General features: G+C 45.6%; 1 protein-coding gene and 1 long non-coding RNA gene across 4 annotated transcripts in view; one reads left to right on the forward strand and one right to left on the reverse strand.

Annotated features, from left to right (window-relative positions):
- Positions 1–25,156, forward strand: part of Prkn (parkin RBR E3 ubiquitin protein ligase) — a 1,199,081-nt gene that overhangs the window by 507,434 nt on the left and 666,491 nt on the right. The window lies entirely within an intron of this gene.
- Positions 7,031–9,456, reverse strand: LOC124987960 (uncharacterized). The gene is made up of 3 exons (XR_007109323.1): positions 9,223–9,456; positions 8,977–9,097; positions 7,031–8,298 (listed from the first exon to the last, which is right to left on the reverse strand). It is a non-coding gene; the product is annotated as an uncharacterized LOC124987960 (long non-coding RNA).

Raw genomic sequence — 25,156 nt, forward strand, 5'->3', positions numbered from 1 at the left:
CACAATCCATTTTTTTAAAGAAGAAAAATTGGATTCCATCAAAATAATAACTACTGGGCTGGGGATATAGCTCAGTTGGTAGAGTGCTTGCCTTGCAAGCACAAGGCCCTGTGTTCTAATCCCCAACACTGCAAAAAATAAAAAATAAAAAATAATAATAACTACTTCTCTTCAAGAATATTAAGATCATGGAAACATTCGGAGACATCTATGGAGACTTTTCTCTGGAGTCTAGAAAAAAATGGTCACAAATTGCACATGCGACAAAGGATTTTATCCAGAATATATGAAGAATGCTCAAGGGTCAAAAATAAGAAAAAGCAGAGCAATTTTAAAAATAATTAAAATATTCAGTGAACACCTTCACAAAGATATGAACATTGCAGATAAGCACCCAGGGAGATGCTCAGCATCACTGGTCGGTAGGGAAGTACAGGCTGAAGCTGCAAAGAGAGCCAATTCACAGCTGGGACAAAGGCAGTGGAGACACACACTGCTGAGCGTGGGGAGCAGGTGGATCGCTGGTGGGAAGTGGCCTGGCACAGCCACCGACACTCACGGGTGCCGGAGGAGCCTGCCACTCTGCTCAGGTGGGAGGAAAGCTTATATCCTCAGAATTGGAGAATATCATGCTAAGTGAAATAAGCCACTCCCAAAAAAACAAAGGCCGAATGTTTTCCCTGATAAGTGGAAGATGATATGTAATGGGGGTGGGGGGGCTGGGGGTGAGAGAAGAATGGAGGAACTTTAGATTAGTAGAGGGAAATGAGAGGGAGGGGGTATGAAGGATGGTGGACTGAGACAGACAACATCACCCTATGTACACGAATGGTGTGAATCTACATGCACAACCATAGAAGCAAAAAGATGTACCCCATTTGTGTACAAGGAATCAAAATGCAGACTGTAAAAATTTTTTAAAAATAATTAAAAAAATACTTATTTGAGTTTAAGTTATATTCATACTAAAATAAATAAATTAAGGCTATTCAGAGTTTAAAAGAAAAAGAAAGAAAAAGAAAAAGAAAGAAAGAAAGAAAGAGAAAGAAAGAAAGAGAGAGAGAAAGAGAGAGAGAGAGAAAGAGAGAAAGAGAGAAAGAAAGAAAGAAAGAAAGAAAGAAAGAAAGAAAGAAAGAAAGAAAAGAAAGAAAGAAAGAAAGAAAGAAAGAAAGAAAGAAAGAAAGAAAGAAAGGGAAAAGAAAAGAAAAAAGGAAACGTCCTGCACTGTGTTTGGGACTGAGGTGTCCTTCAGCTGAGCTGGCAAGGGGTGAGCACGCCACCGAGCCTCTACACGGTGGATGCCACGCGGTCATGAAACAGAGGGACCTGTCCATACACACGACATAGGTTGGTCTCAAATGCAGCCTGCCACGTGGAACAAGCCACACCCAGAGACCACGTGCCACCTGAAAGGCCGAACTACAGGGAGGCCCCGAGAGCAGTGGTCTCCCGGGGCTGGCGGCAGGGTAGGGGCTGACGATGGAGGAGCCCAGAGGATTCTAGGATGGTGACTCTGATGGCCGTGGAATCACAGCGTCCGGTTGTGGAACGGTGCACTGCTGTGCCCGGGAAAGGGCGGCTCGTACCTTAAAGACAAGCGGGGGAATGGTCACTCGAGAAGCCTGCGCTGTCGGCAGCATCTCACTCAGAGTACCTCCATCTGACCCAAGGCGGGAGGACCGGGAAGCATTTGCAATGCGAACGGAGAACGTATGGATGAGGATAGAAAGGTCCAGAGAACGCAGGTGGTGGTGGACTGCCTGGGGCGGCCGCGGAGCTCCACGGGGGGTTTGCACCTCTGCCTGGGCACCGGCCCCAGCGTATTCCCAGGGGAAGCACATCTGCTGCTTTGCTACAGTGCATGCCTTGCCGCCCTAGTCCACCTGGTGTAACTTTGCCTTGTTTCTAATATATTTATTTCTCCAATGGTACTCTAGTCTCCTGAGAGGGAACTAAGTTTTATTCATATTTAGCTGTTTACAAAGTTAACATGTTTCTTTCAGCATAAGTTATTTTTAAGAACAATCCTGACAGGATGGTGTGCAGTTCCTTGATGGCCAGGGTTGATTCGACTGATATATTATTAAGACCCACCCTTCCCAACCTGTCTCTCCTTCTACCTTTCCATTTATAATACTCAGGAGACTTCACTTCTCCTAATAAAGGGACCCTTTCCAGGTGAACCCCACTGTTCTTTCTTTGAAATAACCTTCAGGACAACTGTGCATCGGCCTCTGTGCCAGCCCCGGGTGCTACCTGCTGAGAGAGTTTGGTTTTGTCTACACGGAGCTCAGACAGGTTGGAGACAACTAGTCACTGGTGATAAAAGAAAAAAAATGAACATAATTTACAGACCTGAAAATAAAAGGTACCACCACCCTTAGCCTGAGTGGTGTGGTTGGAAGTTTTCAGGTGGAAATCTCTGTGATGAACTTGGAAGAATGAGCTGGGCTCATGAATATAGAAGGGCACGGAAGGGCGTGAGAAGCAGGCGGCAGAAGTAGCTCTCAACAGAGCGGGACCCCGCAGAGGAGGGGGTGCGAGGAACAGGAAGGGGTTCATCGTGGCTGAAGCACAAGTCTGAGGAAGGGATGACAGAGATGAGAGACAGCAGCGGGAGTGAAGAGGCAAGATGAGGTGGCCAGCGTCACGAGGGGGTGGGTGGTACGATGGCAGTGAAGCCCGCCGGCTTCTGGCTGGAGGGCTTCCCTGGGAGGTGGAGAAGAGCAGTGGAGAGGCGGGGCGAGCTCAGCCTGCACAGGGGACCTGCCCAGGGCTGCCCGAGGCCGTGCTGTGCAGGCGTGTGGGGCCCTGGGAGTGTGGTGGCACCTCCGCGTCCTTGACTCTCATCTTGGGAACCGTTGCTTGTAAGAAGCCATGAGTGTCGACTCCCTTAGCAAGGCACTGTGATTACCTGATTAACTGCTCTGCGCCAAGCACTCCCGTCTCTGGCACTAGTGAGGAAAGTGCAGCAAATGTTGTCCCTGTCATCAAAGAACTTGAAAACTCGTGGGCCCAAGGGGGAGACATGAAAGGAAAGCAGCCGTGGTGTGCAGAATTGAGGGAAGTGCTGTGGGAAGGCAAACAGGGAGCGGGTCAGAGAAGGTGGGTCACCTGGATAGGAGCCCAGCGAAGGCCATTCTGAGGGGCTTTCATTTAAACTGGCACCTGCAGGACACTGGGAGCCGACTGCATCGGGCCAGAGCAACAGCTGTTGGGACGGAAAAGTGGCAAAGCACTTGCCCCGTGCTCGCTGGCCAACTCAGTGAAAAATTATTTGAATGCAAAAGTAAGATTCAAATTGTGCCAGCATATGATGAAAATATTGGGAAATACTCTTAGAAAGGCAAGCTTAAATTACATTTTAAAAGGATACATTTCCATCCAAAGTTGATGCACATTATAGTCCTAAGTTTGGGAAAGTAGAGGTCAGAAAAATGCTGAGAGAAGGAAGCTAAGAGGACACTGAGAAATGATCTAAATTCTATCTTAAAAAAACAACATTAAGAACCTCAAGTTTGAAACCAGATTTCTCTGGTTCAGAGTATGTATGTTTCAAATTGCTTAACTAGGTCTCAGTTTCCCCTTCTGAGAACCAGGCTAATGGGTGTTATTGTGAGGGGTAAATGAGTTAGCCAGACTGTTAGCATCAAGGAGAATCCTCAGTGGGTAGTGTGGGCTAGCAGTCACTCACTCTGATGGTGGAGGTGATGGGGAATGGGTCGAAAGAGTCAGCAGTCTCATACCCAGGGGTATGGTGACTGTCACTGTGTTCCAGGTTGCTGGTGGGCTCCAGTGGCAGGGAAATTCTACTCTGTGGAAGTCAACAACAAGGGCTGGCAGCGTAAGTGGGCACTGGTTTTCAACTCCCTCCAAGACAAGAATCTGTCCAACTCCTAGTCATTGGCTAGAACTGTCGAGAGAATGTGGGATCAGCTAGGTACATTGCTATGCATATTTTGCAGGGTGGAACTAGTGCACACCTCACAGGTTTACCTGAGGTGGGCCTGGGACACAGTCCCGCATCTGTGTGCACCTATGCACAGACATTGTAGTGAGTAGCATTGCTCTGTCCATTCCCAGGAGGGTCTAGGGCACTGTACAGGTAGACCAGTGACCTTCGACTCCAAGGCCCAGTCCTGTCTGTAAGTTTCGGTAAATAAATTCTGCCAACTTTCTTTCTTCCAAGGATACTATAAGAATTCAAAGTACTGCAAAGTACTTTGAACACCTCTACAAAGTGCTTTCTTCTTATTACATTTGATAACTCGCCAACCATTTGAAATACGTAAGGTAATGAATGTTAAAATCCATCCTGCATATCTTATGTTGCTTTCACCATGAGGAAAGAATAGTCATCTGTTGGAGATTCATGCTTTTCTAGAGGTTTCCTCCAAAGTTCTCTTGCAGTGTGTTAACCTCAACCAAAGTGTAGACACTAAAAGGGTCGAGGTGGCCTGGAGTAGGTGCCTATTGAGGAAAAGCTGCCTGGCCAGCAGACTCCTTTCCCTTCTTAACTTAGAGCACATTTAAGCAATTTAAATGGAGAACATGGAGATATCTTTAAATGAGCCAGGCAGTATTTATGATGTTCTACTCAACCAAATAGGCCATTCATTTTGTACTAACAAATATCTTTGATCCTACAGACTGATGCCAGTTTGGTTCAGAAATGACTGAAGTTACTCTCACCTCTGTGTGCTTCTCTGCAGGAGCTCGCTCTGCTGGCCATGGTTGCTGCCCCTCCTTTCTCTCCTGCCTTTGTGAATTGGGCACTTTCTCAATTTTTTAAGACTCGATATAGCTTCTCTCTCTCTAGAAACACACATGGGAAGAATAAACACTTTTCTCCTGGCAAATTCATATACCTAGTGCTACTTTTGCATAATGTGTACAATACTTTACTGCACTTAATTATTTTCATTCTTATTTTCTTCAGAAATGTCCTGCTTGCTTGTCCAGTTCACGTTGCTGCTTGGCATATATTGCATTGAGCTGTTAGGAACAGATATCAAAAATCCCAGTGACTTACACATGACTAAGGTGTGTTTTTCTCCCTAGAAGACTGATGGTAGGTCACCAGCTGATACTCCTCACCACTGAGATCCCAATCTCTCTCCTCCTTCCTGCATGGCTCTTACCTCAAGGTCACCTCTTGTTTCAGGATATTTAATGGAACATCAGCCATCAAATCCACAGTCCAAGGAAGAAGAGGAAAGGGGAATGTCAGACACAGTCTGTCTATCCTTTGGATTTAGGGAATTTAATAGTCATGGAGCTCTGACTTTGTGCTTATATTTCATCAACCAGAAATTAGTCAGTGATTACCTCTAGCTGCAAGGGAGGCAGGGAAATACAGTGCTATAGGTGATGTTTTATCACCTCAAATATTTTATAACTCAATAGGAGAGAAGGAAAAATGAATGTTATTGAGACTACTAGCTAGCAGTGTATGCCATAGTGTTCGGTAATTCTTAAGTGTGTAAGTTAATAAAGAATATTTCCTAGAGCCATATGCTGTATATTAAGTGCCAATGCAGCCAATTATCTTGACAATTTTACTCACAAAATTGGGAATTAACTGAGAAAAAAAGTCACAAAGCATTGCTTGACTAAATTAATTAGGTTTATTGCCTTGGTTCCTAACTAATTTTTATGTTCTAGTAGCTTTTCTCAGACTAGGGGTATTGATCATGATTATTTATCTGTGCTCAATTTCCCTTCTGTGTAATGGAGATAATGATAAAAACCCACCACAATGACTATTGTTATGATAAAATTAATTCATAATGCAAGGTATTTAGAAGGGTTTCGAACACGTGGTAGGTGCTTATTAAATTTTAGCTTTTCACTACAGTAGCACTAATTATAATTTAATGTTTATTGAAAAATTGCCATGCTTCAGTCATGGTGAGCATTGCTGTACAAATATTAAGTGTATAATGCTCATAACTTCTTTTTCAGGTCAGTGTTGTCCTTATCCTATAAATGAAGAAAAGGCATCAGAATGCTCACCTAGTTGACACATTAGTGCTTGCTATGTCCTGCTCACAGTTCTGTGTCCTTTTTTGGTATTCATTGATTTAGTCTCTATAATAAACCTATAATGGAAGAAACATGATCGCTGCCATTTGTCAGATGGGGAAACTACGACCCAGCATGGTTAACTCACTTGAGCAAATCCACACTGCTGGTCCTTAGCGAAGACAGGCTGTGCACCCAGTGAGTCTGACTGCAGGATCCTACTCTTCCCCAGGGGCTGCCTGGGTGCTGCAGGAGAGAGCGGAGCATCCAGGCCACGCTGATGCTGTTCCTAGGTCTTGTGCTTGCAGCCACTGTGATAGCCCTGTTGGGAACACATTCTCATCTTTTCTCCATCCGTTTCTTAATTTCCCCCTCTCCCTTTCTCTCTCTTTGATGTTCTTCTGGTTTACTGCAGTTTCTCAGCTTTGTAAACTAAACTCACGTAAGTAGCTCAGGCATGCGTGTTGATCTACGTGGTCATACGTTTGTGTTTCTTGGTTAAACTGACGCTTACATCAGTCAGACCAGTCAAAGGACAGCACTGTGGTTCTGCTCTGCAGGCCGCATTCATGGAAGGGTGTGGTGAGTGTCTCGCCTGGGTCTGCCGTTTTCAGATGAGATGCACGCAAATAATCCTGGTTAGAGCGACCCTCCGCTGAGCCTGTCTAGAGCTGGGGCTGCCTTCCCCAGGGCGGTGGGCGGCAGTGCCTTGTGTCTCGTCTATGTGGAGGGCCTCTCGTGCTTCTCCTGCTTCCCTTCGGTACACACCATTTATGCAAAACACACTTTATGGCAAAGCCATATATTTGCTTTTTAATTGTTCGAGTGGTTTGTAAGTTTCTCTGTTACTGATATTGATTGCCATAGGCAATTGAGGTGCATTGCATCTAAATAAAAAATTTCATTTATTTCATTTTTTTGTCATCTTAAAATACATAATCAATAGAAGAAAATACATTGAAATTCAAATGGTCAATTTGGACACTAATCCAACAGTCTGAGGTGAATGTATCAAATTGAACTAGAGTATTGATTGGAGTGGACTTAACTGCACCCCAAATGCATTTCACTTAATGTCTTAGCCCATTTTCTGATGCTATAACAGAACAGCGCCTCCTGGATAAAAATCAACAACAGAAGTTTATTCGGCTCATGGTTCTGGAGACTGAGAAGTCCAAGATGGAGAGGCCGTGCCCAACACAGGCCTCTGTTCTCCTCAACACGTAGAGAGAACATCGAGAGGGAAAGGGAGGCCCAACGCTTCCCTGGCCTGACTAATCCTCTTCCCTGGTAGCTAATTCTCTCCCGTGACAGCTAGCCCACTCCTGTGATAATGTAACCTTCACCTTTGACAACTAACCCACTCCTGTGATAACTAACCCTCTTCCATGACAGCTAACCCACCCCTGTGATAATTAACCTTCTCCTGTGACAACTAACCCCCTCCTGTGATAATTAACACATTCCTCTAATAACTAAACCTCTCCTGTGATAATTAACACCCTTCTCTGATAACTAACTCATGACTGTGATAACTAACCCTCTCCTGTGACAACTGACATACTCCTCTGATAACTAAACCTCTCCTATGGTAACTAACACACTCCTCATACAACTAACCCACCCCTGTGATAACTAACCCTCTCCTGTGTAACTAACCACTCCCATGATAACTGTCCCACAGCTTAACTAAGGAGGGCAGTGCCCCATGATCTAATCACCTCTTGAACGTCCCACCTCTTAATGTATCACAATGACATGTCAATTTCAACATGAGTTTTGGAGGATACATTCAGACCTTAGCACTGGATTTACCAAAACCCTCTGAAAAATAAAGCATTAAGTAGATTTAATTTGATTTTGAAGGTGTAGGGATACACTTTCAAGGTTTTGGATTCTGGGTGCTCTAGAATCTTAAAAACCCACAACACATTATTTATAAGACAGATTTTGAAGGAATTTTTTGAAAGATGCATTGAAATCAGTTTGCAGAAGGGTAGGTACACCAATTTGCTTCTGAACTGTCACGATGTCATACAATCTTGCAGTATTCCTGTGCTTCTGCTTTAAAAAAATTAATGCAATATAGGCTTTTGTTTAGGAAACACAGCTTGTCTAATAGTAAATATTACTGACACAACCCATCTGTGTGTGCTGGACCGACTGCTTTCTTTCATGGAAGTGGGGAGGGAGCTCCCATTGGGCCAGTCTGAGGCTGCTTGGCACCCCTCACGGAGGTAACTGTTGTCTCCTTCCTCCAGCGGCATTGCTGTGCTGTAAAAGAAAACAGGAAACGAACCAAAGAACAACATCCCCTCTGAAAGCAAGCTGGGAAAGCAGAGAGCGTCTCTATTCTACACCACACACACACACACACACACACACACACACACACACACACGCGTGCTCAGCTCACACATGGTGCTTTATTTTTCGGTTGTCACGATTGTTTTTCTTCACTCTGCTGCACTGCATACCTCTGCAGCCAAGCACAATTTATACTGCCAAGACAGATGCTGTAAAATGAAGCCGAACACGGCGGGCGTTGAAAGGGTAGTGTGTTTGCAAATGATTACCTGTCATAATATGTTTCTCAATTTCCCCCCTAAATTATCATGGAAAACACAAGGCTAGGGAGGGAATAGTGGTTCTTCATCTTAGAAATTATCATTTTAACCTGGAAGTCTGAAGAAAATTGATGAATTCAGGATCCAGGGTCTGAAGCAGGATGAAATCCTGAAAGGAATTTTCAAAATCGGCTCATCAAGGACAGGCTTTTGTTTTAATAGTTAATTTTACTGAACTGTTTTTACAGAATTACTTAATGACTCTGAATCACTAAAATACCAGTCCTGACGTCTCCAGAATATCTTGCAAAGGCTCCTTTTCAAATAAGTGAAATCATGGGGTATGTGAATTTGTCAAAAGCAAAATGGGCTTGCCTGTACTTACCTGTGTGCATTAGGTGGCATTTGTACAGAACTCCAGGAGATCTCTAAAGCTTGGAACAACAACTCACAGTAGGCCTGCAGCCGCCTTGTCTTCGGGGGTGTCACTTCGGAGCAACCGGCACCTGGAGATGGTGCATGTCATTTCTGTGTGTGGGGCGGGGAGTGTTTTACCACTTTTTCCCAGTGGCCCAAGAGACAGATTCCATTTCTTAGTGGCACCTTTTCTGGACCTAGTCTGAGTCCTCACCTGAGACAGGGCAACAGCCCCATCCCCAGTGCTGGCTGCAGGTGGACTTATCACCATGGCTGGCGTGGGAATCCCTGGGACGCTGTGGAGGACCCTGTTGCTGTGGCTCCACTGTAATGGAGTAGTGTAGAGAAGCAGAGCAACCATCTCTCCATGAACCTGTTCCCTGTGCTTGAATTTGACCCTGTGTGTCACTTCCCCTTAGTGGATTTTATAGTTCTTTTTATATCTCTACAGACATCTTATGTCCAGGAGAATGCCTTATATTTTCTCAGATACTTGAAAATTGTTAGTTACACCGATTTCATTGCACAAAGGACTCACGAGGGCCGTGAGGTGAATGATTAAGAGCTATGCACACGAGGGTCCAGGAAGCAGCACTGATAAAGCCAAAGGCATGGTGGGTTTGATCTAGCTTTGACCTCATCCCCAAAAGTGGCAGAAAGAGGTTTAAGATACAGATAAACAAAGGTACTGTTCCAGGACTGTACCCACTCGAGTTTCCGTAGCTTAAGGCCCTTTCTTAGGAGGCCGTGCCTGCTCCCTGCGCCAGGGAGGTCTCTCCGCACGGGTCGCCTCTCTCCACTCCCAGCGCTGCCGCCCCTCCTGTCACCCTGCAGTCATCTCCGCGCTCGCCAACACCGAGCCGTGCGTTGGCCATCCCCCCGCCCCTTCCTGCATAGGCACCTTCAGTTTCTCCTGGGCGGAACCCCTCCATGGTGTCCCACAGGTCAGTGCGCCCTGTCCGTTCTTCTATCTGAACTCAGCTCTGGGAGTTCCTACTGCTGTTTCTCCAAGGTCACTGCCCTTTTTTTCTTGCATTGTTTAATCAGCTATCATTCCCTACAGTGTATTTTTTTATGGAAGATACTGGATTTTTTTTTTTTTTTTAACAGTCCTGGTATCAGACCTAGAGCTTGGCACATCAAGCCCAGGGCTTCACGCGTACCGTCCACGCCGGGCACCTGCTCTACGCAGAGCCACATGCTCAGCTCCCATTTAGGACTGTTTACCTCTCATTTTTCTCAGGATCGTTTCTCTTGAACTTTCTTGGACACATGGAGCCTGTCTGTATTACAGCGAAATATTCTTGCCTGCTAATTTCATTATCTCTGTCATTTCTAGATCTTTTTCAATTGGTTGCCTTTTTTTTCCTGACTGTGGTTCACATTCTCCTGCTTCTTTGCACCCCTGGTCATTTATTATTGCGTTTTCAAGATGTGGTAAGTTTTACACTGGTAGGTCTGGGTTTTGCAGTACCCTGTTAAAGAATGGTGACTTTCTACAGGCAAACAGGTTACTTGGGTCAGTCTGATCCCTTTGAGACTTATCATGAGTCTATGACAGCAGAGTCCAGAAGAGCCATAATGCCACAGGTGACACAGTGGATGCCCAGTGACTCCACCTGTTGCCTCCTGTTTATGAGGTCTATGCACCCTCGTGGGGATGCAGGCTCTCTCAGCCCTGTGTGAGCTCTGAACTGTTAACTCCCTCCCACCTGCAACACACACAACACACACACACACACACACACACACACACACACACACACACACGTGAATGTTCAGCCATGGATCTGAAGTAATCTCTCTGCAAATTTCCAGAGCAGCCTCTGTGCAGCTCACTTCTACTGGGCATTTAGTTCTGCCAATTCTGACCCCTATGGTATCCCGAACTTTGATTTCTCTCTCCCCAATTAACTGAGACTTCTAAACATTGATTGTTTCCTCCTCCAAATGCCATGGGTTCAGATCCTACAGATAGCAAGTGGGGACAAATCTTTGAATGTTTCCCTCTCACTGGGATTATGTCCTACACTACTTGTGGTTCAGAGTTGGTGCTATGGTTCAGATGTTTGCTCCTCCAAAACTGGTGTTGGATTTAATTGCCACTGCAGCAATATTAAGAGGGGGGACCTTTAAGAAGTGATTAGGTCACAGGGGCTCCACCCTCACAAGTGGATTAACACGTGAACTGGGTGTGGAATGAAAGTGAGTTCCACCTTTCTCTCTCGCCCTTCCTTGCTACCCCTTGCCATTCTGCCATAGGGCGCCTTCTGCCATGTTGTGATGCAGCATGAAGGTCTTTGCCAAATGCCAACTTGTGTTGGACTTCCCAGCCTCCAGAACTCTGAACCAGTAGCTTTTTGTTTGTTATAAATTACTTAGATTTGGCTATTCTATTATGGCAGCACAAAATGGACTAGGGCAGTCAGAGAATGGTTCTTTTTCTCTCTAATTTTCTGGTTTCTTATAGTGAAGAACAAATTCCATAGCATTTAATCCTCCAAGTGGAAAACTGGAAGGCTATGGCAAAGTTTCAGGTATTATACTCGCTTTCTGTAATCTCCATATCTGTTCCTTGAAATGGATAATAGTATTGTGTTAATTTTATAAATGAGGACACTGACCCTGGGAAAGTTTGAATCATTTCCCCGAGATCATTGATCTGGTAAATGGCAAGTCAGGAGTCCAACCTATGTTTGTCTGATTTCAAAGCCTGTGTGATAAAATAGTATTCCTCATTTCCTGGCTGTATTTCCAAATTAATCAGAAATAAAATAATTCATAGATAAAGTAACTCACTGCAGCTGAGTTAGGCTTTTAAAAAGTGATTGTTTTTAATAATCATATTACTTTTCTTGGAAAAACTTAAGTATCGCTTTTAAAGTCTCTTGAAAAATGAGGTCCTTGGTAGAGAAATCCCTTCTCTGTCCATTTTCACTCTCTCTCCTCTGCACCCTTATTCCATTCACTTGATAAATAAAGTCATGTTCATTTAAAAATTCTGCTATCTGCAAAGTGGATTCTTGAGTAAATGTTGACTTAACTCCTTTCTTTTGAAGTTGTCAGCCTTGTCACATGAAGTGGCCTCCCCCACATTTCACATTCGGCAAGTAGCTGTCAGCAGGGTGCTCAAGTCCTTGCTGTGTGACTTGGAATTAATCCCACAAAATAATGAGTCATAATGAGCACACCAGTGACGGGCCGCAGCTCCACCAGCTTCCTGTGGTCAAAGCCGAAATCGGCAATTCAGCTGATCCGTGACGGTGACGGTGACGACAGAGGCTGTACTTCAGGGAACATGTCACGGATGTCATTCCAATTTCCCTCTCAACCTTCCCCAGGGGAAGGGGTCTCCTTTCAAGGAGTGAGAAAACTTACGTCTAGGAGGTTAATTAACTTGCCCCCATTTATACAGCTGATAAGTTCGAGAGTCTGAATGGCTCAGAAGCCAGAACACAGCTCAGAGATGTATTATTTGCATCGAGTAAATAAATGAGGTGACTTTATACAAGGCCAAGTTCTGCAAGCCAGGGCTCACACGGGCTGATTCAAACAGAATCGAATATTTTCTAAAACGTATTACTAAGTGCCTCAGTTTTATCTGACTCAGTTGATTCTCTGCACCAAACAGTAGAGTTACCTATAAATGACTCTTACTAAAGGAGAAGCAGAGGTTTTGAAGGCATTGTTCTGTTTCTGAGAAATATGCATGTCCATAAGTAATTTTGATAATATATGATATATAATGATAATGTTATGGCTCGGATCTTCAGTGTCCCCCAGAGTTCCTCATGCTGAAGGCTTGGGCACCAGCTTGTGGTATTGAGTGTGGTGTAGCCTTCAGAGGGCAGGCCTAGTGGAGGAGAGGTAAGTCATTGGGTGTGCCCTTGAAGGGGACATGGGACCCTAGACTTCCCTCTCACTCTTCTTTCCAGCTGCCATTAGGTGAGCAACCCTGCTCCACCCATGCTCCCACCTGGTTGCTGTCCCTCGCCACAGGCCCAGAGTGATGGACTCAAGCAACCAAGAAACCTCTGAGGCCATGAGTCAAATAAATCTTCCCTCCTTGTGAGCTAATTCTCTCGGGTACCTGTTACAGTGATGGATGGAAAGTCAACTACACAAATTTGTCAATATGTATATGAAATAGTTCAGTTGATTCTCATCACCTCAGATGACAGCAACTTAGGGACAGTTACTCACTAAGGAGTAACTTTGCTAAGCAAAGTTTCTTTCATTTCTTTATCAGCCATCCTGGGTTGCATGTCAGTCTTTCCCACAGATGGCATGAAGATCGATTAGACAAGTCCAAATCGAGTTGTAACATAAAGGAGAATGTTCCTTTCCTAACATCGGTGGGGATTTAGGCTGAGCCTGAAGACCTGTGGCGGTAGGACAGGCATCAGGGAGGAGGTCCACGGAGCGTGGGCTTTGGAGTAAGGGCTGCCCTCCGAGTGGCTTGCTGGACTGTAATGTGTTTCCTCCCACTTCCTGGTTGGTCTTAGTTCATCCTCATGTGAGTTTCACTTTGGTCTTCCAGTAAGTTGACCTGGCGTCCCAGAAGTCCCTGCCCTCTGTGGTCATAGTGAACAGTGACGTCAGCAGTGATGCTGGAACGTCCCCTCCGGTCCCCTCCGCACTCCCGTTCCTCACCCTCTCTAACCAGCCCCATGGCCAGCTCCCCTTCATCTCTAGTCTGACAGCCACCTACACCACCTTGGGTGTGGCCACAAGAAGAGAAATGTCCTAGGGACTCTAGAAGACTTTGTTAGGGGAAGATTCCGACTCTGCTTGTTTTGAAAAGACTGAGTTTCAGTGAATCATTAATTCTTCCTTTTTCCGCTGTCTTGGACAGTTTGTGGGGTAAGTCTCTACCAGCTTAATAGACAGGAGGACTGCTCCACCCAGCTGGTGGGATAGCCAGGTTCTCTCTCACTGGTGCTTTATTTCTTAGATCCTAGATTACCTGCTATTTTTAAAGTTCATTTAGGAGAACCAATCTGTAATAAGAGTAAAATTTATTCGGGCACCTTTAGTCAAAAATATTTCACTATTCCTAAATAATCGTCTATTATGAGCTAGAAGTACCTTTTTCAAAAGGCGATGCTACTCACACACCGCCAGCCAGGTAAAATACATTGTGAGTTACTTACCCAGTTGTAGTGTTACATTTTTGTTGCAATAACTTACATATTTCTTGTTAAAAGTACTAGCAATAATTGTGTTGTCATAGTTTCAATGTGAACATTTTCATTTAAAAGTTGGAAATGTTTTAAGTTAAAATAGCTCTGTTGCAATAATGGACTCTGATCTTCAGTTTTTAACCGTCCTAACACGGGGTCATTATTGTAATTACTTACCAGGAGAATGAGCTGACATCTACTCTTTCTTTTTGACGCTCCCTGCCTCCGTCAGAAACTTTTCCCAATCAATCTCGGTGCCGCTGCCAACCTTTCTTTCCACCTATGGCTTTGATCTCAGAGTAGCTTTCACTCTAAAGAGAAGCAGGTCTAAATCCTCACTCTTTGCTTCAAAGCCTTTAACAAGATCATCCAAGATTTTCTGACTTTCTTTTGCTTTCATTTATTCCTACTCAGACATTCTACTCAAATAAACCTGGCGTCCTCGGAGTGTCTGGGCCCACTCACTCTACCTTCTCTCTTCTGGAGCTTCTCCTGGCCACCTCCCTGGCTGTGGAATGTTCTATGCCTGCATCTGGCCGGTTCTCAAAGTTCTCTCACAAGTAAACAGCCAACAAACAGAATCAGGTTATCTGATTAATGATGGACTTGGAAATTTTGTCTTTAACCCCAAATTCTGGTACTCCCTTTGCTACTGTGACTCTGACCGTGCCTTATTCAGATATGAGGTCAAAGAACTTACCAGCCCCATCGGTGTGTGTGCCAGTAGCCTGAGCGTCCCCCTGGGAGTTCGCCTGGACTGAGTTCCTTTTCAGTAGCTGAGTCGCTTGCTGTCCTGGTAACCGCCCTCTCTGGCTGTTCCTTTTCTCATACGTGCAAGGGTGACGAACCCTTGACAATATTCGTAGGTATTAGGCCACACGTCATCTGCTCTCATCTTCACACAAACAGGGCAACACTCCCAAATTCCATGTCAGGCAGTAACCTTCCTTCTTTCCTCACATTGACCCTCGACACCACTTCTCTCTTCCCTTTTCTAAACCTCCTCAAAAAATATCTAAACTCACCGTCTCCACTCCTACTCCAGCCTGACGCTCACTCCCATCGCCTGCTTCGGGTCTCCAGGATCGTCTCTCCCACAGCCCAGGGGCCGTGCTCTTTCATGACTCTGGACTTCCGAGTTTTCTGACTGCGCCCCCCCACTCCCTGTCCCTGCTAATTCCTCCTCTTCCCTCCCTCAGAACTATGCAGCAGGTGACAGTCCTCTGTCACTGCCCGTTTTAAGTAATGTCACGGGGTCCACGGTTTTATCCACCGTTATACACTGATGACCACAAAACTGATTTCTCTGATGGTTTCTTGCCCTTGTCCACCTGGAAGCAGGGTGGAGAATAAGCGTCTCAGCTGTTACCTGTCCAGACAGCCCTAAATACCCCTTGCCAGCTGTCCCTCCTACAGGGGGCCACCACCTCATGCTCAGGTGCCGGGGACACAGCACCCACCTGTCCATCAGCAGGTCCTGTCCACTCCTTGGCAGGCTCCATCTTGAAGCTGGTCCCTCTGCACGCCCTTCCCTCTACCCCCAGGCAGACGCCGTCCTTCCTCCCTGACCTCCCCACTTCCACTTCAGGCCGTCACCGCCTCGTGTGGGGGTGACTGTCGGTAGATGCCACCAATCTCATACTGAGCGTGCCATTATGATCCAGTGTGTGAAGGTCGCCTTTGAGCCTGGCAGATACGCCTCATTAGATGAGTAGTTACTATGTCCTCTTCTTCATGTAGACCTTATGTCTCAGGCAGGATGAAGTGTGCAGCTGAGGTCGTGGAGATTATCCGCGAGAGCCTGAGTGGGGACTGTTTTGTAGGATCCTTGCTGCCTGTGTGAACCTCATCCAGGTTTCTCGGTGATGCGCTGGCAGCCGCTCCTCAGCTGTTCCTGGCCCCCAGCAGAGGTCAGACACTGCCCTGACCCTGAGGGCGGGAGCCCTGTGAGTGGGGGTCTTGCCCAGGGAGCCTCTCCTCAGCCTCTTCCGCGGGGGCTGCTTCTTCCTGAGTGGAGTCCGTCCTCCAGAGCTGGGAAGCAGTGAGCTCTGTGATCCCACATAGGCTTGGCTGGCTGGTCTCACTTCCGTCCAGAATCTGTCGCTTCCCCTAACAGAGGAGGTTCTTTTCTCCTCTCCCATCCACTCCTCCCATCTTCAGGCCTCAGCTCAGACCTCTTCAGCGACAGCCCAGCCACACGTGTTGCACCTGTCCTAGGAGCTCCCTAGCACATTTTCTAGAAGTCTTTTAGATCAGTCAGTTAGCTCTGCGGGATGTTGGGGTGCAGGTCCCCACTCCTCACCTCTGCTGCAGGGTGCTGGAGGAGTAGACCACAGGTTACACACCCCCACCAACCCCACCCCACACAGGGCCCCAGAGGTGACAGGGTCTCCAAATATCTGTTGACTGGATAGATGAATTAATAGCTATGCTACATTATCCTTTCTCTTTAGGTCTTTACTAAGAGATTAGCAGTACAAAAAAGTCATAATATTTTTATTTCTAAAATAATAAGTATCTTTGGAAAATTTTAACTCCATTTCTAAGTCTCAGCATATGTTTGCACCTACTGGCTTTTTAAAATTAAAATAATCATTTTCTCCTCCAGGTACCAAGAAAGTAGCTCAAGGGATTGCAGAATTTACAGACACTGAAAAAGATTTATAGACACATTATTTCACTCCTGGATCTTATTTCAACTGTTACCCAAATGGCTTTGTTAATTCAGTCCCAAACCCCTTTCACATCCATAGCAGTCCTAAGGGAAATTGAGTTACTAATATAAACTAAGATAATAAATGTTGCTTTTCATCATTTGCCACATTTTTGCAGAAACCTAGAAATGTTTGCTATGAAAGAGTGTGAAAGAAAGAACATTACACAACTAAATTCATTTGGCCATTACTGCACTCCCGTTTGTTCGGGCTGGTACTCTAGACGTGATTTCTGTGTGAAAGCCTTCTCTGCCTCGCTTGAGGCCGCGGCTCTTCTGGGTTGTTTGCAGAGTTCTGTTCACGGTCTGCGTTACTGCGATGCTCAGGAGGCTCCCAAGCAGAGAGTGCCTGGCACCAGACGCGTTCTCCATCAATCATCGCTGAGTGACCTGTAAAGGTGACCTGAAGGCTGCTGGTGCTTCAGACAGAGTAGGCAGTGGTTGTGGGACCTGCTCATAATCAGTGCCAGCCGTGAGACAACAGCAAGGGAATGTGTGCTGTGTTTCACGGGTACCGTCCACAAGCTCACCCCAAAGTGCCCACTAAAGTCTGGTAGCTCTGTGGATCCAGAGGCATGAAATAGTCAAAGACTTCTCTGAATTTAATTTGCCTTCATATTTATTAAAACATTTTTAATAAAAATGCAATGCTTTAATCCAAGTAGAGGGTAATTGTTATAATTTCTAGGTCAAGTTTTGAGTGTGAAATTTTCTCTAGAACCCTCCAGTGACAGTGCGTAGTTGATTTTAATGTTTCTTTCCCCTTTACTATTCTTACCTGCCATACCTCCCCATTTCTGCCCAGGGTGTGAAATGGTGCTTCATAAGGCTCACATCTGCCACTACTTCTGGGTGACACAGTAAAGAAGAGAATGAATGTTACTTTGGTGTGTCTATAGATTTTGGAAGCTCTGGGTCTTTAGTTTCCCCTGATTTGCATTGGTAAACATCTTTCTCACCTTTTAACTCACCTTTGCTAGACAGTAAGGAAATGGGGTCATGTTTTGAAAGTAAGAGTTGGGTTGGTAGGTTGACACATTCTAGGTAACAGGCCTCATGTGGTGTGACTGCGTAACGAGTCATTTGGCATTGACTGTACTGGGCAGGTAGTCAAAGTGGCAGCGTGTCTTGCCTTTACAACCGAGTATGAACATTGTAAAATTGATTTTGTTGCACAGTGCACTGATATTATCTGACAGTTCTTTCAATGTATGTCTTGAAGTCTCTCAAACTTTAAACAAGTTCCATTTTATTGGTTTTAGAAATGAATAATGAGAAAAAAAGAACTAGGAGCTCATAATTGAGCATGACAGCAACATTGATGCAAATAATACCTGGTCTCAATTTCAATAATTAAATATGTTATGTCAAAGTATATATCAGAAGCAACCTACATGTCACTGAATAAGATGAGTGTGGTTCAGCAAGAAAACAGGGGGAAGTTCAGAGTTTAATATGGGGAAATTAGACCGGAAAATGCTGAGACTCCACTAGGAGCGGGGAGACGTCTAGCCCTGATGAGGATGCTGCTGGTGGAACAGACACAGAAGCACAGAAGAGAGACATTTCTTGACAGAGCCAGAGAAATTCAAATTTTAACCCAAGATGGACCCAGAGTAGATCCTAAAGCTTAGGAGAAACCATATTTAGTAACTGGTTTGAACCAGGATTAAAAGCAGATTAGAGTTTGGAGGTGAATAAAACGTTCTCAAAATGCGAGAGCAGTCTAACTGAAAACTGCCTATTTAGTCTCAGTGAGAAAGCTTGTCAAAATGTATGATTTTTGCCATTCCAAAAGGAACCATGGCAACATGGGTCATGCAACATGGTCTCATCCTAAATAATAACATTAAGTGAAACAGGGCTCTAAAACTAGTCTAAACTAAATAAACCTATTTAAAGTAGCCATCTTTAAGGGATAAGTAACAATATTTGAAGACTTAAAAAAAATGAGTTTCAGTGCATCGATGCACCATTCCATTTTAAGGAAGCTTAGTGTGATTTTTCAGGAATTATCAAATACTGATGACTAAGCCCTGGTAGCGCACGCACACGAGAGTCGTTGCATTTGGTACTGCTTCCTGCTTTGGAATGAGAATAAGAAGGCTGCCGTCTTGGTTTTTGCTTCTGCATAGATGAAAAGTGTATGGCACAAGCCACTGTTTCTACTTCTCTCTCCATTTCTATTTCAGAAATATACTTATGTCAATCAACTTTGTGTCCACGGTTCATAAAAGGAGATGCTATATAAGATACCATGATCTGCAGCTCCCCGCTTCTGTTGCTGCTAGTGGGTGAAACTCTTCCTAGGGATGGCAGTCATCAGTATCTAAGAGGTTTTGACTGCACAGTGGGGGGTATCTCTGACAATGCTCCCTCTGTGTTTTAAGTATAATAAACCACAAAACACTTGGACTGTAAAGGAGCCACATCCCTAGACAAGAAGTGCACGCAGCCATCATGCCGTCCCTCACACCTCCATTCAGCAGATGCTACAGAGAGCATCCAGGTAGCGTCTTGGAATGGGAATTGTGACTGAGCCTGAAAATGACCACCGGCTCTGCTAGGTTCATTTAGTTATGTAATCTTTTATGGCTTTGACCGTGGTCATCACCAGCGATGAAGAGGTGTTGAGCAATGACTGCAACTTCCTGTGCACAAAAGGCAGGCTCTGTATGGTTGAGCTGGTGTGGGGCGGGGTGGACAGGCAAGACAGGTGTCAGATCTCCCCAAATGTCCCTAGAGTTCCTGTTGCATAATCCTTTTTTCTGGTCCCCACTAGAAGAATACCTGAACCTGACAGTGTGTCAATCCCTTCGGCTTAAGTCTTTTGTAGGAAAATATGCTGTCACTAGTCAAGGAGGCTATAATAATATTTGCATGTTTGGATCCAGCATAGCAAGGCGCGCCAGTGAAGCACTGGAGAGGACAATCCAAAGTAGCCTGCGCTGGCTCTGCTCCCCACGATGTGCCCGTGCTGCCCGCGGCTACCTCGGAGCTCTGGTGCCAGGATCCGAAACATCGGGACGTTGGATCGGTTGCGTTTAGGGAGGTGCCGCACGAAGCTGGCAGCTGGGCCTGTTTCTATGTTTGCTGACGGTTGGTGTCATTCTTATTAAATCAGAGCTGGAGAGGATGTGTCACATTCCCACAGGACAGCTGGCAGGTTGGAAGGTGGCATTTAGAGAATTACTCACTTTCTATAATAATTGTACTTGACACTGCTGAGGTTTCCTGTGTAGGCATTTGACACATCTGACCTCCCGTTCCTCCTCAGGTCCTCTTGCTGTGACTTCCCCGGCTTGTAGGACACTTGGCCAAGGCGTCCCACTCCTTGTTCAGTCTCCCTGACTAACCCTGTTTAGTTCTATCAGTGTCCGGTCATTCCCCTGGTCTCCTAGGCGGGGGTGCCGTCCGGGTCACTCCTTGTCCTGCTCTCTGCCCCCTCTTCGCTCTCCTCCTGGCCATCTCCCGCCCCTTTGGAGCGACATGGATCTTCAGCTTACTCTTAAATCCCTGTTCTAACCTAGAGCACTTTCTTGGACCCAAGACAATTTGCACTTGTCTGATGGATTTTCACCACGACACTCCCAGTTCGCTGTGACTCAACAAGTCTCAACCACACCAGTGACCTCAGCGGGTCTTCCATTCGCCCAGCCATGCAATCTGGGTTTACCTTGGATTCATTCTCCCTTTTTCCTGGGCCTCAAATCCAAACCCTAGCTCTCCTGACTTTTCTTGCTTCATGTCCACTGCTGTCCATCCCTACTTGAGACTCTCTTCCGGTTTTGTACTTAACATGGAGCCTTGCACTTCCTGCCTTCCTGAGTTAAACCTCCTCCATCCCTGTCTCAGGCACCCACTGGGTGTTGACAGAGGGCATTGAAGATAGATAATTAGTCACGTGGTGTTGGAATTCTGAAAGACAAAAATGCAACCCAGAGAGAATTGAGAGCTATAGTGGATGCTGCCACCCGGGGTTCAGGGGGACAAAAGAGCAGGGAGCAGGTTTGGAAGCTCACGGGTGGACCCCTCTGCTGGGGTTGGGATCTTTGCAAGGGCGTGGGGATGCTGGCTTTCCTGGCTTAAAAGAGGCTGAGGCTGGAAGTCAGAGCCGGCGCTGGGAGGGAGAGCCAGAGCTGCTGCCCGCCCGCTCACGGCAGGGGTCAGCACAGGAGAGGCCCCGCGCCCCTCCTCTCCTTCCCCAGCCCCTCCAGAGCCTGCGAGGGCACAGTCGAGGGCACTGTGAATGAATTGGTGGAGGAGACTGAAGGTTTCATGCCAAGTCTGTGTGTGTGTGTGTGTGTGTGTGTGTGTGTGTTCGATGTCTTTATTTCCTCATGTTTTGACTTAGAAATGAAAAGCAAATATTCTCCCAGGACATATAACTGAGCTAAGAGGAGAGAGAGGTCCCCCCATGCACTCGGTGTTTCTTGACCTTCTTGGATATTCTTTTTTTTTAAATTCTTTTTTTAATTTAATTGCTTAATTTTGTTTGTTCTAATTAGTTGTACATGGCAGTAGGATGCATTTATACATGTTGATAGATCATACGTAAAGGGAGTTTAATCTCATTTTTCTGATTGTACATATTGCAGGATCACATCGGTCACACAGTCATGCAAGTACGTGAGGTAGCAACGTCTGCTTCGTTCTGCTATCATTCCTTCCCCCACACCCCACCCCTCCCTTCACTCCCCTCTACCTTATCTAAAGTCACCCTGTTTTTCCCTAGCCCCCTTTCATTTTGATTAGCATCCTCATGTCAAATCCTAATCAAAGCATTCACTAGCGGATGGAATACAGGTGCTGGCTTTGAATGTGAGAAATACCATTAAGTCCCCTGTGTTGAGCGGCTGGACTCTGAAGACAATGGTACTATTGGATGCACACTTGATGTCCCTTTCCCCATAGTAGGTGCTTCATGGATATCTAGTCAGCAATAACTGTTCCCACAAGGAATCTTGGCCTGTTCAAAAACACAGAGAACCCAGGTTCCAACAAGCAGGCTGCCCTCCTTGGGAGATTTAATTCCTCTGTGAGTTTTTTCTCTGTCATTTTTTCTGTACCAGAATTTGCAACCAGGGGCACTAAGCCACTGAGTCACGTCCCCAACCCCCTTCTTATTTTTCATTTTAAGACAAGATCTCGCTAAGTTGCTTAGGGTCTTTCTAAGTTGCTGAGGCTGACTTTGAACTTGACATCCTCTGCCTCAACCTCCTGAGTTCACAGGCGTGAGCCACCACACCCAGGTTTATTTAGTTTACTCTTAATTGCAGCAGAATATCTTGTGTCTTAGAGAATAAATTGAATTATGAAGTTAACAACAAAAAATACAAACATATAAGGTAACTGGGGGTGTAAAGGAGGGAGCTATTAGTCATGACTGTGATGTGCACACATATTTACATAACTAGTGATGAGAACTTAGATTTCTTTGTGATTTCTCTTTGGTAAAACCCATTTCATGTTACCTTTTTCCTCAGTCATATCTCAGTTATAGGACTTTTTTTTGTTGTTGTATTTGTATAGGGTGCTGTAAATCTTCATTCCTGCTGGTCCAAATACTCAATAGTCCAATCTTTACTGGTTTTACAGTTTTCATTAACTTTTACTGTTGGACGTGAAATCCTGACAGGTGCCACAGGAATCCCCTGCGTCTAAGATGCACATCTCCCTGTCACCACTGTGTAGTAATAATCGAATTTCCCTTAGTGAGTGGGATCAGCCAACCCAGTCTATTTCTTCCCCTGTTAGCTCACTGCTCAAGGAACACAAAAGGGACCATGTGGCATCTCAACTAATGTCTCTCCTCTTTGCAAATGGAACTGCTTTTGTGTCCCTCAGTGGCACCAGCAGATCCCAGAGTCAAGAAGATGGAGGCCAAACAGGCTACGAGTGGTTTCTGAGGCATAAACCTGAAAGCCGCTCGCACCCGCCCCTTGCTTTTGCACATGTGTTTTCGGACTGGAAGAAGTGACACCGTCTCTCGGGTGGTTGTTCAGAGCGTGTGTCAGCACGTATCAGAGCTCCTTCGGACACAGCCCCAGCCCGTCTGAATGCTGTCACCACTAGCACCACGGCTCAGGTTTTACGAGGTCACAGCATTCTTTCAGGTACTGCTTCAGGGAGATTACCCACAAGAGAAGTGTCAATGCACATGGGCCTATTTCCACGCTTCCTTTGCTGTCAGCGAGTTCCTCACTCAGAGCAACGTGTGTGAGCACCCTGTGTGCACAGGACACTCATAAATCTGTGGACCATGATGCTATTAGGATAGAGGACAGGAAGCTTGGTTCATATCCAGAGTGAAGACCATTTGCTGCCCCCTCCATTATGTAAGCCCCCATAACTAGCCTGCTGTTAAAGAGAGCCTACTCCATGCCTCATACTGGTTCCCGAAGGTGGTGGATGAGCAATCCCAAGTATGGGTGCCCAGATCAGCTTTGTGGGAGAAGTGACTTGCTCTCTGTGCAAGGCTCTGTCTTGCCATGGTACCCGCTGAGCAAGTGCTGAGGACAGCCTGAGGATGGAGGCTCCCTGACAACCCCAGGGCGGGGGTCTCGACCTGATTATTGCAAGTTCTCTTTCAGGGATCACACTTTAGTGAGCATCTTATGGGGTGTAGATACCTTTATACTCTAGACCCAGTTTCGAGAGTTCCATAGAATGCTTCGTTTTCGACCTCCTAATCTCATTCTTTCCAAGTCCTGACAATCCAGCCAAAGCATTAATGACTGCCAAATAAATCTGCTGTACTTCTGATCATGTAAGTCTTGGCCACATGAGCAACAAAATGCTGCGATAGTCTGTCTGGTAGTAGCAGTGCATTGCATGGAATTGTCCTTCAGTGAGGACTGAGTATTTTCCTCCTCTGTCACTTGGTCCTCAGTGCCTGTCGCATGAGTTTGAAGGTATGAACTGAGCAAGGGGGAATGCTGGGGCATTCAGATTCCATCCAGAGTGTGAGGCAACTCAGTTGGCATGGGCTCTCCACCTTTGTAGAGTCAGGATTTTATTCCATGACAAGAAAACTTTACTTCTCGTGGCCGCTTGACATATACTTGAGTCCTTTGGGTCATAAGGCCCAAGTGACACAGCAGCTTCTGCAAGCCCAGGCCTGCTGTAGCCTTCTCTCACTGGAGCTCTGACCAAGACTTCTTGATAACCAGGCGGGAGCAGTATGTATATACTAAGACCCAAAGAGGCCATCAAGGATCATGCCTCCATTGTAGTGGTATTACGAGGTCCACAACTCTGCTTTAACATAGAAAGGTCTGTCCAGACACGCTCAGAACCATTTGACCCCGTAGACTTCACTAAAATGATAGCCACTAAGCTTCCATGAGCTTTACGTTCCAGCTTGCATGTCTTTTACTAAAACATTTAGGGTATTTGCTATTTCCTATACCTCTGGTCTTATTAGTATAAGGTGTCAATGTAGTCAGTTTGAGATACAGATAATCAAGATCTCTGCCAGTATAATTATGGCAGAACACAGGAGGATGGAGGGCTGATACAGCCCCAGGAGAAGTGAAGGTGCTTTGCAAACCCTACCAGGTAAAAGCAAATGCTTCTGATGGTCCTTAAAAATCAGTATAAAATAATTTGTCTGATGGAAAGATTTAAACCAGAAGTCAGGGGCCATGTGTGTTTGCTCCAGTGAAGATACCACGTTTGGAACAACAAATCACAATCTAAATAAATTTGTGGTGATTTATAATTACTCTGCATGCATGGGTCAGGCAGGTGAGTAAGTGAGTATGCGGTGCGTAAATGGGCCTTGCTTGTTTCGGGGCTTTGGTAGAGATGGTGCACGGTATCAGAATTCCCTGGTAAGGAGGAGATATTTCAGGAACTGCTTCTTGAGATCTCAAGTTTAACATCTCTTACACCACAGGGCAGAGAGACATGTGGGAATTCTGCCAGTTGTGCATATGTCTATTTCAGAACAAAAATAGGAACTGGAGAAATAGCCAAGTGGTGGCATTTTTTTTTTTTTAATCCTCTGGAACCAATGTGAAATAGACTTGATTTGTATACAACTGATCAAGGGGGGATGCTTATCACCTTACTACCATGAACCTCCACAGTCATGGTCAAAAGGCATTTGGATACCATGAACTTACCTCAAGGCAGAGCCAGCAGGTCCTAGCTCCTGGCCATCCTATTAGGTGGAAATATTCCTCCCAGAGGACTGACTGGGAAGAAATGCCCATGGAGCCAGTGCCTTGCAATGTTTACCTGCAATG

Source organism: Sciurus carolinensis, chromosome 7 (genome assembly GCF_902686445.1).
Source record: "Sciurus carolinensis chromosome 7, mSciCar1.2, whole genome shotgun sequence".
NCBI lineage: Eukaryota > Metazoa > Chordata > Mammalia > Rodentia > Sciuridae > Sciurus > Sciurus carolinensis.